Raw genomic sequence first — 12,146 nt, 5'->3', positions numbered from 1 at the left:
ACTAATAATTGAGTTGAATTTACTACATGCAAATTCTTTTTCAAAATAAATGAATTCCTTTTAACACTTGTATAATCATTCGAAATGAATTCATTTTTCTAAATTCAGTCTTGATGAATAATCTTATTTTTTTTAGAACAAGTTTGAAAGAAGTAAAATGATACTTAATAATGATAAATTATTATTTAATTAAGTCATTCATTAACTTTTTGAAGATGTGTGCCATATTCAAAGATTCATTAATTTTAGATTAGAGGAGGTATTTATTAAATCATTTTAACATAAGTATTTTGAGTAAAAGCTAACAAAGCCAAACACATCTTTTGAGTAACTAATTTGAAGTTTAGTTTGAAATTTGTTACTTTTACGAGTAAATCTTAATTTTAACTTTTATACTGGCCTAATAATTAATGGGTTTATCAGTTTAATAAGACTCTTTTGTTGGGTTTCACACTTTTAAACCTATTAACAGAAAAAAAAACTTGTTTTTTAGATGATCAAAGAAATTTGATATTACCGATGTTACATTTAATAAATTTTTTCAACAAAAATATTATGTAACCATCGTTTATCTACTTTGATTAAAAATAAAAAAGCCGTGTAAATTTTATCCGTTTCACTGACGTTTTTAAATAAAAATAAAAATAAAGAAGAAAGGAATGTAATATAATTAAAGAATACTAACATTTTACATGTGGATGGTAATGTGGCATAGTCACGTAGTTTTTTTTATCTAGGTGGCACGCTTGGTGGAATTTCGTTGAGGGGAAGGGTATTTTTGAGCCAAATATTTAACAGAGAGGTATTTTTGAGCCATTTCAGATAGTTCAGGGGTATTTTTGATCCTTTTCCAAATTCCGTTAGAGGGAGGGTATTTTTGAGCCAAATATTTAACGAAGGGATATTTTTGAGCCAAAAATCTAACGAGGGGCATTTTAAAGCTATTTCAGATAGTTCAGGGGTTTTTTTGAGCCTTTTCTGTACTTATAATACATTCGTAGTAAAAGTGTATTAGTTATATATATTCATCACGTATATTGAAATACGTCTTTAATACATAGTATAATATACTAAATCCAAAATGTATTAAAAATATTGTTTAATTTTTTTACTATTAATGTTGTTAAACCAGTGTTTAAAAATGTTTTCTATATGAATTTAGGTATTTATGGTTAAAAAAAAAATTAAGCTATCAAATGTAAAGATAAAATTGTGCTATAATTGATAAATAAGGTTATATATTTATACAATTTATGTAAATTTAATAATTTTTATCTCTGCCAACATATCCACTTTTCTAAGCACACCTACTTGATTAAAACTCAATTTCATATTCAAAATTAAAGACTCACTTTTCAAGCTTATAATAATGGTGATTTTAATACTCAAAACTCTGGTGGAACCAGAATTTCAAAGGGAGTTCAATATTCAAAGAAAACTTAGTCGAAGGGGGTCAACACCTACTATAACTACATAAAAATAATTTTAACCATATATAAATAGTATTCCCTCCGTTTCATAATAAATGAATTTTTGAATTTTGGTACACAAATTAAGGAAAAAGCATTAAGACATAAATTTAACACAACTTTCTATTTTTATCCCAAAAAAGAAAAAACTAACCTTGTAAGACTTTTTCAAAAGTTAATTGGTTGTCAAATCATAAGGGTAAATTTGGAAAAAAATTCATTTGTTCACTTATTTTGAAACACTAGTAAATACCCCAACAATTCACTTATTTCGAAATAGAGCGAGTATATTTTTCTGAAGGGGGTTCGACCGAACCCCTAAAGGAGGCTGGCTCCGCCCCTGCTCAAAACCTCCTTTAATTGGGTAAGGATACAATTTTGTGTTTTTTAAAAAAGGTGAGTATACTTAAATGGAACTATGCCAATAGACCACAGGATGACTCGAACAAATTTTCACTTGCTTGATCCCCCCAAAAAACAAAAAGAAAAAAAAATATCGTACACGTATGTGAGTGAATACATTGAAAGCATAATTAAATGATTAAAGTATATTTTTTTACTAACAGTTTACGTTTTTAGATGAGAAAACCACGTAACATCATTTGCCAAGAAAGTTGGCCTAGCTGCAAAGTCCTTATCATGATTTGTGAAGAAATCCTTAGCTCCTTCCCAATTGCTGACCACGAAATATGAAAACATCCCCCAAAAAGTCACTATAGGCAAGATTAACAAGGCTAGCTAAAAGCCGTGCTTTGCTTTGTAAATAGGAAAGAATTTGATAATCCATTGAGAAGGGTTGGACTATATGAACACTAGCAAAATATAGGGGTTTTAAGTTGTGAAGGACTTTGTGTTTATGTAGAGATATATACTTGTTCAGGAGCGAAGCGAACGTGTTGATTACAAGTTGATAGAATGCACTAATAACTTTGGTTTAAAGTTTGAATTCGTCTTAACAAATATGTTGAACATGTGTAAATTTTTTATTTAGAATCACTAGCTTGAAAATTAGAATGTCGAACCCATAAAATTCAAATTCTGACTCCATCGCACAATTTAGATGATGCATACAATTTATGAAGTTTATCCTTAACCTTGCTTTACAACAATTGAAATATTTGTCAAAATATTTTTTGATTTATCTGGTGCGGCTGCCATTTTTACGACTGCTTTGGCCAGAATACAATTTGGTTATAGAAAAATGCATTTTCATTCACTTTCTTTTGTGTCGTTTAGAGAAGAGAATAGTGTATGAACAAAATTGTAAAATTATAAATGTACCATTTGATTATCAAACACTCATCTTTAGCGTGGTAGGATACATTTCTACTCCTACTATAATGGACTTGTTTGTTTGTTTAAGATTATGATTTTCTTATTTATACGCTTCAAATTTATTTTTAGTGTGAAAAATGACCTCTTTGCAATTTTTTTTTAAAACAAAAGGTTAGTTTGTTGCATTTTGCCAATTTTTGGCGCTAAAAAATTAATATACGGAGGTGGGTCGTTTACGTTCTTTTTTTGGAGGTCGATTTTATAAATTGAGTTTTACTATGTTTATTAATGGGAACAATTAATTGTTAGCCTCGTATGTAATCACTTATGGTTTAATAATGACAAACTAATAAAATAAATATGCAGAATCAAATTTGAAAGATGATCAAATTCGGAAGATCTTAAGATGAAATGCAATCCGTGGAGATCATGGATACATATGAAAAGAATCAAATTAAAGCACAAATAATATTGAAGGATCCCAAAATATGTAATCAGAAGATATAAAAGAAGCAAATCACGGAGAGCAATTACAGGAGAGAATCGACACCACAACAAGATGTTAGGATGACCAAATAAGAAAAACGACTATATGAATTTCATGGACATATCTGATATGGACATGTATGTATATGAATCTTCACTACGGCGAAGGAAATGACATATACTAAGAATAACTTGAGAAAGTTTGATCCACGAAGCAACGAAGGTATTTTTCTTGATTACTCTCCTACTAGTCGTGTCTATGGAGCATATAATAAGTGAACTTTGTGTATTAAAGAATCTATGCATATAGTATTTGATGAATCTAATTTTATTTTTGTGAGATTGAGTTTTAATGAGGAATAGGTAAATGACTTTCAGCACAAAACTTCTCCTGAGATAACACCTGAGCCAGTCGACTATGGCTCAATTAAAGTCAGCTCCTATTGTCGAATCATCAAAAATAAATATTTCAAGGGAGTGGATGCATAGTGCAAGTTTTTTAAATGAATTCATCATTGAAAATTCAACTGATCAGAAGCAAACAAAAGCTTCCTTAAAAAATAGGATCAGGAGCGTTTGCGTCTCAAATTGAACCTAAAAAAGTTGACGAGGCTCTCAAAGATGAATCATGGGTTAAGACCATGAAGCAATAACTAGATCAATTTGAACGAAATTAAGTCCGAAATCTGATTGAAAGACCAAAAAATTGCCCAGTTATAAAAACTAGATGGGTTTACAGAAATAAGATGAATGAAGAAGGAAAAATCATCAAAAATAAAGCCAAGTTAGTAGCAGAAGGTTACTCTCAACAGAAAGGTATTGATTGTGATGAAACCTTTGCTCCGGTAGCAAAGTTGGAATCAATTCGAATTCCTTTTGCTTTTGCTATATTTAAACGTTTTAAGTTATATCAGATGGATGTTAAGTGTGCCTTTTAAATGGTTTTATTAATGAAAAATTTTTTATTAAACAACCTCCTAGTTTTGAAGATCCTTCATATCTTAATCACGTTTTCAAATTTTCAAAAGCACTCTATGATCTCAAACAAGCTCCAAAAGCTTGGAATGAGAGATTGAGTACTTTTCTGATAAATAATAACTTTCAAAGAGGTAAAATAGATACTATTCTTTTCACTCAAAAACTGAACTCTAATTTGGTTATTGTACAAATTTATGTGGATGATATCATTGTTGGTAGTCCTAACACTTTCTTGTACGCAAATTTTGCAAATCTTGTGAAAGGAGAATTTGAAATGAGTCTCATGGGCGAACTCACATTCTTCTTGAGACTAAAAATCAAGCAAACTCCAAAAGGAATCTTCATCAGTCAAACTTATTACACAAAGAAGCTCATTAAAAAATTTGGAATGGAAAAAGAAACATCGTTTAGAACTCCCATGAGCCCATCAATAAATCTCGATTTAGGCACATCCGAGAAGGATGTTGACGGAATGACATACAGAGGAATGATTGGGTCTTTACTCTATTTAACCGTAATTCGACTAGACATCATGTTCAATGTTTACAAATGTGCAAGATTTTAGTCGGCTTCCAAAAAGTCTCATCTAGCTGCCATCAAACGGATCATTCTATATCTCATTGGGACTCAAAATATCTAATTATAATACCCTCACTTATTTTCTCAAAAAATATTGATTTGGTTCTCTAGAAAATCTTTTTTATCCAAAGAGAGTATGCTTTTTTCTATTTTAGGTTTGTATAAGAGATACTCTTCGTTCACTTTTTTTTGCTTTCTTTAAACTGCTGATGTAGACTATTTTTTTTTTGCTATGTGTACCTATTTCTTGCTTGTTTTGTCTATCTACTTCTTCTTTTTAATTATGCTAAAGGGGAAAAACATCTTTCCAACAGTCTATTAGGTAATATTATGGCAGCAGGGAGAGCCAGCTACAAGTCAGGGGGAGCTTCATATGGAGAGTCAGCTACAAGTCAGGGGAAGCTTTATGATCAGGGAAGTTGGTTGATGTTTATTTTGTCATTATTAAAAAGATATAGATTGTTAGTCTCCTATATAATCACTTGATATTTTAATAATGACAAACTAATAAAATAAATATGCAGGATCAAGTTTAGAAGATGATCAAATTCGAAAGATCTCAAGATGAAATGCAATTTGCAGAGATCATGAATACATATGGAAAGAATCAAATCAAAGCACAGATAAAATTAAAGGATACCAAAATATGAAATCAGAAGATATAAAATAAGCAAATCACGAAGAACAATTATAGGAGAGAATCGGCACTACGTGTTAGGATAATAATAAGGAAAAGGGTCATATAAATTATATGGATATATCTGATGTGAATACATATGTATATGATTTCTCACTACGATGCAGGAAACAAAATATCGTAATGCATGAACATATCTGATATGAACGCGCTAACGATATGAGCCCTCAATGATGGAATTCAATCAAATTCTTGCTTAAAAAAATTGCTTGGATTTTCTTTTTAGAGTAAAGAAGCAGCAGATGATGAAGACCATATGAAGACATTGACGATAGAAGACAAAGCACACAACTTCACAGGGAACTATTACTTTGTCTCATCTTTAGTCTTCATAAAGTTTTGTAATTCTCTAAGTTTACAATAGTTACAAAAATAAAAAGATTGAGTCAGTTCATTAGTTGTACCATTTGAGGTTGTATCACAAGATCTGGATTACAATAGATTGAGATTCAAAACTTATTAGATCCTACAGTAACTTGTTCTCACGTCAAACTCTAAAGAAAACCCTTAAAACCTAAGGGAACTGGAATAAGTACTACACTGGTGATCCGAACCAATATAAAATTCTGCATCTCTCTTTACATTTTAGTTTTATAATTTCAGTTTAATTCTGCTTTATTAAGTATACTAACTTGCGGGTGAGTTGACTGGCATAGCTGATCAGTCGACTCAGAAAAAGATTTTAATTTTCCCCCTCTCTTGAATTTTATTATGGACCTAGAGGTTAGTGTTGAGACTTACAATAACCCACAAGCTTCTGATGTAACTAATATACAAGAAGAACATCTTCAAAGAAAAGAAAAGAATGAATTCTAATGAATATACGAGAGACTTACAAATATTCAAATAAGAATGAATTTTCTTTCTCACTTTGTTCAAGAATGTCTTAGGTTTTGTAGTCTTATTAATGAGTTGAATTATTTTCTTATGATGCTTGTAAAATCTCTTATAATACTTTAACCAACAAAAAAATATTGTCAAGTAACGTTTCATACATGACTATCACAAATTAAGATTATTGCTGACTGGATCAAACTTATGATTCATGATATTCTTGGACTGTGAGTTATCCCACGTACCAGCTTTAGGTCACATGGGCTTTCTCAATGTGCATATTTGATCCTCCTCCATAAAACCCTCAAGATGAGTTGTATATTCCTATAAATTATTATTTTGAATTGTTGTTTTGACATCAAATATGAAGAGCCACTAAACTATGAATGGTGGCTAAAATAATAAAAGAAATAGTCAAATATTCCTCCAACCTATTAACTCCACACCTATATTTTATGAGAGTCCTATTAGCTTCTTAATTATTTTTAAAGCGGAATATATACATCCTTTAATTAATGTTAGAGTCAAAGACACTATGTCTTACACTTCAACAGTTCGGTGAGTCAGTATAGTCAATGAGTTTCCTGATATCTATCTTGAAGATTTGCCAGGGGTGCCTCCCGATAGGGAAATAAAATTTAGAATTGACCTTCTCCTAGATACTCAGCCTATCTCTATTCCTCCATATCATATGGATCTAGTTGAGCTTAAAGAGTTAAAAGAACCTCTTAAAGATCTCTTAGATAAAGGTTTCATAAGGCCCAGTGTTTCTCTAAGGGGCGTTACTGTCCTATTCGTGTGAAAGAATGATGGTTCTTTGCGTATGTGTATTGACTATTGTTAGCTGAATAAAGTTACAATAAAAAACAAATATCCTCTTCCTAGAATTGATGACTCATTTGATAAACTCCAAGGTGCAATTTATTTCTCAAAGAAAGACCTTAGATCCGGCTATCATCAGCTTAAAGTAAGGGAATGTGATATTCCAAAGACAACTTTCAAAACCTGTTATGGTCATTTTGAGCTTCTTGTCATGTCCTTCGGGCTAATAAATTCCCCAACAACCTTCATGGACTTGATGAACAGAGTGTTCAAACAGTATCTGGACATGTTTATCATAGCCTTTATAGATGATATTTTTTTCGACTCTCATAGTGAGGATGATCATGCAGACCATCTTAGAATCGTATTACAAACTCTAAGATATTACCAGTTATTCGCCAAATTCAGCAAATGTGAATTTTGGCTATGGCTAGTAGCTTTCCTTAGTCATATTATTTCTAGTGATGGTATTAGAGTTGATCCCTAAAAGACAGAAGCAGTAAGAAACTAGCCTAGTCTTATTTCTCCATCAGACATTAGGAGTTTCATAGGTTTAGCTGGCTATTACAGACATTTTATTGAGGCTTTCTCATCTATTGAATCTTCCATGTCTAGATTGACCTAAAATAAAGTTAAGTTCTAGTGGTCAAATTCCTGTGAGATGAGTTTTTAGGAGTTAAATACTCGACTCACTTCAAACCCCAATTTTTGAATTACCTGAGGGTTTAGACGGTTTTGTTGTGTATTGTGATGCATCTAGAATTGGTTTGGATTGTGTTCTAATGTAGAGAGGTAAGGTTAAAGCCCATGCCTCTAGACAACTTAAGCCTCACGAAAAGAATTACCCGACCCATGATCTGGAGTTATCTGTTGTTGTGTTTGCTTTGAAAATATGGAGACACTATCTTTATGGGGTGCATATTGATGTATTTATGGATATAAAAAGCTTGCAGTATGTGTTTACTCAGAGGCAGTTAAATCTTCTTCAGAGAAGGTGGTTAGAATTTTTGAAGGATTATGCTATGAGTGTGTTATATCATTTGGGCAAGGCCAACGTAGTGGTAGAAGCCCTTAGTAGATTGTCTATGGGCAGTATTTCTCATGTGGAGAATGATAAGAAAGAGCTAGTTCAAGAAGTTCATCGGTTAACTAGATTGGGTGTAAGATTGGTTGATTCATCTGAAGGGAATGTTTGGGTTGAGGTACCAGAATAGATTGTGTGTACCATGTATTGATGATTTGAGGCAGCGAGTTATGCTAGAAGCAAATGTTTTATATTATTCTATTCATCTAAGAGCCACCAAGATGTACCGCGACTTGCGGGAAATCTATTGGTGGAGTGGTATAAATAAAGATATAGCAAAATTTATAGCCAAATGTGAAAACTTTTTAATAGGTTAAAGTAGAGCACCAAAGACCTGGTGGTACATTGCAGGAAGTTGGTATTCCCACTTGGAAGTAGGAAGTAGGAAGAGGTAAATATGGACTTTGTGACTGGATTACCCCATCTGCGTCATCAACATGATTTGAATTGGGTTATTGTAGACAGGTTGACTAAGTCAGTGCATTTCTTACCAGTTCACATGTTCTACACAGCTGGAGATTATGCTAAGTTGTATATCAGAGTGTTAGTTAGATTGCATAGAGTTTCTTTATCCATCATCTCCGATAGGGGTACTTAGTTTACCTCTCAATTTTTGAAAGCCTTTCAGAAGGGTCGTGGTACCCAAGTTCATCTTACTTCAGCTTTTCATCCACAGACAGATGGTCAAGAAGAAAGGACCATTCAGACTCTAGAGGACATGTTGAGGGTATGTGTTCTTGATTTCAAAGGCAGTTGGGATGAACATTTGCCGTTGATTGAGTTTGCCTATAATAACAGTTACCATGCTAGTATTCAGATGGCTTCGTTTGAAGATCTTTATGGATGGAGATGTAGATCACCAATTGGTTGGTTCAAAGTGGGTGAGGCCACTTCTATTGGGCTAGACATGGTGTTTGAGACCATGGAAAAATTTCAGTTGATTCGAGAGAGATTGAAAGAAGATTAGAGTCATTAGAAATCTTATGCAGATGTAAGAAGAAGAGATCTTGAGTTCAAGGTTGATGAACTTATGTATTTGAAAGTTTCACCCATGAAAGGGGTAAAGAGATTTGGGAAAAAAGGGTAGCTTAGTCCCCAATATATAGGCCCCTTATGAATTTTGAGTCATGTTGGGAAGGTGGTGTATGATCTTGAGCTACTCGAAAATTTATCCTCAGTTCATCCAGTATTCCATGTGTCCTTGTTGAAGAAGTGCATGGATGATTCAGCCGTTATAGTTCCTCAAGAAAGTACAGATATTCAAAATAGCCTTTTATATGAAAAAGTTCTAGTAGAGATTCTTGATCATCAGATTCGTAGACTAAATAACAAAGAAGTTCCCTTGGTCAAAGTTCTGTGGTGAAATCAGTTCATTGAGGGTGCTACTTGGTAAGAAGAAGAAGACATGCATACCAAGTATCCTCATCTCTTCTCTATGAACTCAGATTCAGCCGAAGGTAATAATCTTCCTCCATTCAGTTCTTTTCCAGTCTCACACTCAGCTATATAGTTGTCCTCATGTAAATTCATGCACTCACAGATAAGTTCAATAGCTCAGCATGCTTCAAATTCAATCATACAGTTTATTTTTGTTGTGCATATAGCTTATAGCCTCAAATCCCTTAGTATTTTCAGCTTAACTAGCCATATTCGAGGACAAATGTTCCTAAGGAGGAGATATTGTAATACCCTTATTTTCTTCTAGCTTAATTTCACTTCTAGAATGTCAAAGGTTGGCTTAAAATATGAATAAATTTTATCACATCTAAAATTTTCTAGATTCAAACCCTTCATTGTGTAGGAAATTGAATTGCCTTTCCATCGATACCAAATTCGAATAAATCTGATACTCGGTTGAGAAGTTATGACATTTTTAGTAAAACGGTCTGTCATTTGTGCAAGCACCGCATCGCAGTGATGGTTAAATTAATAATTTTCATTTTTCAGTGGACATGTGTGATAAGACTGCATCATGGAGAAGTCTAATTTGCCATTTATCAGATTCCAGTAGCCCAATGCGATGGTACCGCATTGCGATGATGGCCTAAATGGCATTTTAGTAGCATACCGCGATAGCTCCATATCGTATTGAAGTCCCAGGTCCTAGTTATCCTATTTCCAGTGAGCCACCACGATAGTTGGACATCACGGTGGCATGCCAATTCAGGATTTTCTAGTTCCGACCAAAATTTTAAAGGGGTAGTTTGGTCAATTCCCAAGCCCCTAATTCATCCAAAACAAGAAATTAAGTTCATTCTAAGCACTTTATGCTTATTTTTATTCATTCTCTCTAAAAACAAAACCCTAGAGCTCAAAAGCTTACTCTCCAAGAATCAATTTCCTCCATTGTTTCTCCAAGAAAACCCAAATTTAACGATTTCTAAATCAAGATAATCAAGAGTTCATCTTCAAAGGCACAAATAGAGATTCAAGTTCAAGCTTTCTTATAAATTTCATCAATTAAGGTATGTGGGGTTTATAAACAAGGATCCTCTTTCATCCTTGTGCCCAAAACTAAGTTTTTAATTCAAATTTATATGATTCTAAATACATGAGTTTTGAATTGGGGTTCATACCCAATGTTGCTATTTGCAAGATTATGAGATTTCAAGTGATTTAGAAGTTGAATTGCATAGTTATTTTTATATTTTAATATCTATTGCAGTAATTTCTAGATTTTGAGATGAACTATCATTGTTTTCATTACCAAGCATAATTATTATGATGTTTTGACATGAGATTGATTCATAGGTTATTATCCCTAGATTGAATATTATTATTTCAAGAAAGTTTATGCTTTAAGCATTAGATGATCAGTTTATTTTTAGATTTTAGTAAAGATTTGATATTTTGATCCTCTGATAAGATTTGAAATCCATTTTATAGATTTATTACCGATTTCAGAAGTCAGAATAGCTTTACTTATAGATTGAATCAGATAAATGCATAATTGGTTTCAGAATAAACCCTTATACTAGTTTTAAAGTGAATTTCGAATAGAATGTGCATATAGATTAAAGGGAGTAGTATTTAGCACCTAGCGGGAAGCGTGGGATTAGCGTGCCCTAACTTTCATAGAACTACATAGCCAAGTTAGGTACAGATTCACAATTATTCCCATTTCTATATGGATGACAAATACAAATGTGATAACTTGGATTAGGTTATACTCCTTAGCAAGAGTATGACACCTCTCCCCATCGTGAAGTTTTTCCTATAGCAGAATAAGATATTGGACTCCATGTTAGCTCATATGGCTTATACTGGTTAGAATAAACCTCCCTACAAAAAGAGTAATACTAATGGAAATGAATAATAGAAAAGCTTTTTGAAAACTAAGTGTAAAGGCTCACAATTTTATTTATATTATGCTTTACAGAAAGATATTAGCTACAAATTTTAGCTTTTAGATTTCAGACATAAAAGTGAGTCCTTTCTACACTTAGACAACATGATTTACAGACAGATTACTAGAACAACTTTTAGAACTAAATTATATGGCTCACTAGATTTATATAATATGTTTTACTACTCATGATTTCAGATTTCTGTTTCTCAGTTACTCAAGCTTATATGAGTCATTTACATTTGGCATGCATTCTTTTACAAATGTTGACGATGATTTATATACTATTTTTACATATGTATTTTACCCCATATACTCAGTACATCCTTAAAGTACTGATCTATATATACGTCTATGTGCTACATTGTCTCATAATGTAAGTTCAGGTGCTCAGTTCCAGCAGCATGAGTAATTTCGAGCATCTTCATCTACATCCTGACAGTTGGTGAGCGCTCATAGTTTGGGGACTTAGTTATTCAGATTTTTAGCTTAGATAATTTAGTATTCTTTTCAGACAGTTTGAGTAAGCTGGGGGTGTGTCCCAGTGGCTCTCTAGTTATTACTAGTAGAGGCTTG

The 12,146-nt window shown here is 32.6% G+C and overlaps 1 pseudogene; it reads right to left on the bottom strand.

Moving 5' to 3' along the window:
• Window positions 1–12,146, bottom strand: part of LOC107871928 — a 70,145-nt pseudogene that overhangs the window by 13,896 nt on the left and 44,103 nt on the right.

The sequence above is a fragment of the Capsicum annuum genome, chromosome 5 (genome assembly GCF_002878395.1).
Source record: "Capsicum annuum cultivar UCD-10X-F1 chromosome 5, UCD10Xv1.1, whole genome shotgun sequence".
NCBI lineage: Eukaryota > Viridiplantae > Streptophyta > Magnoliopsida > Solanales > Solanaceae > Capsicum > Capsicum annuum.
This window is presented reverse-complemented; position numbering and strand designations above follow the sequence as displayed.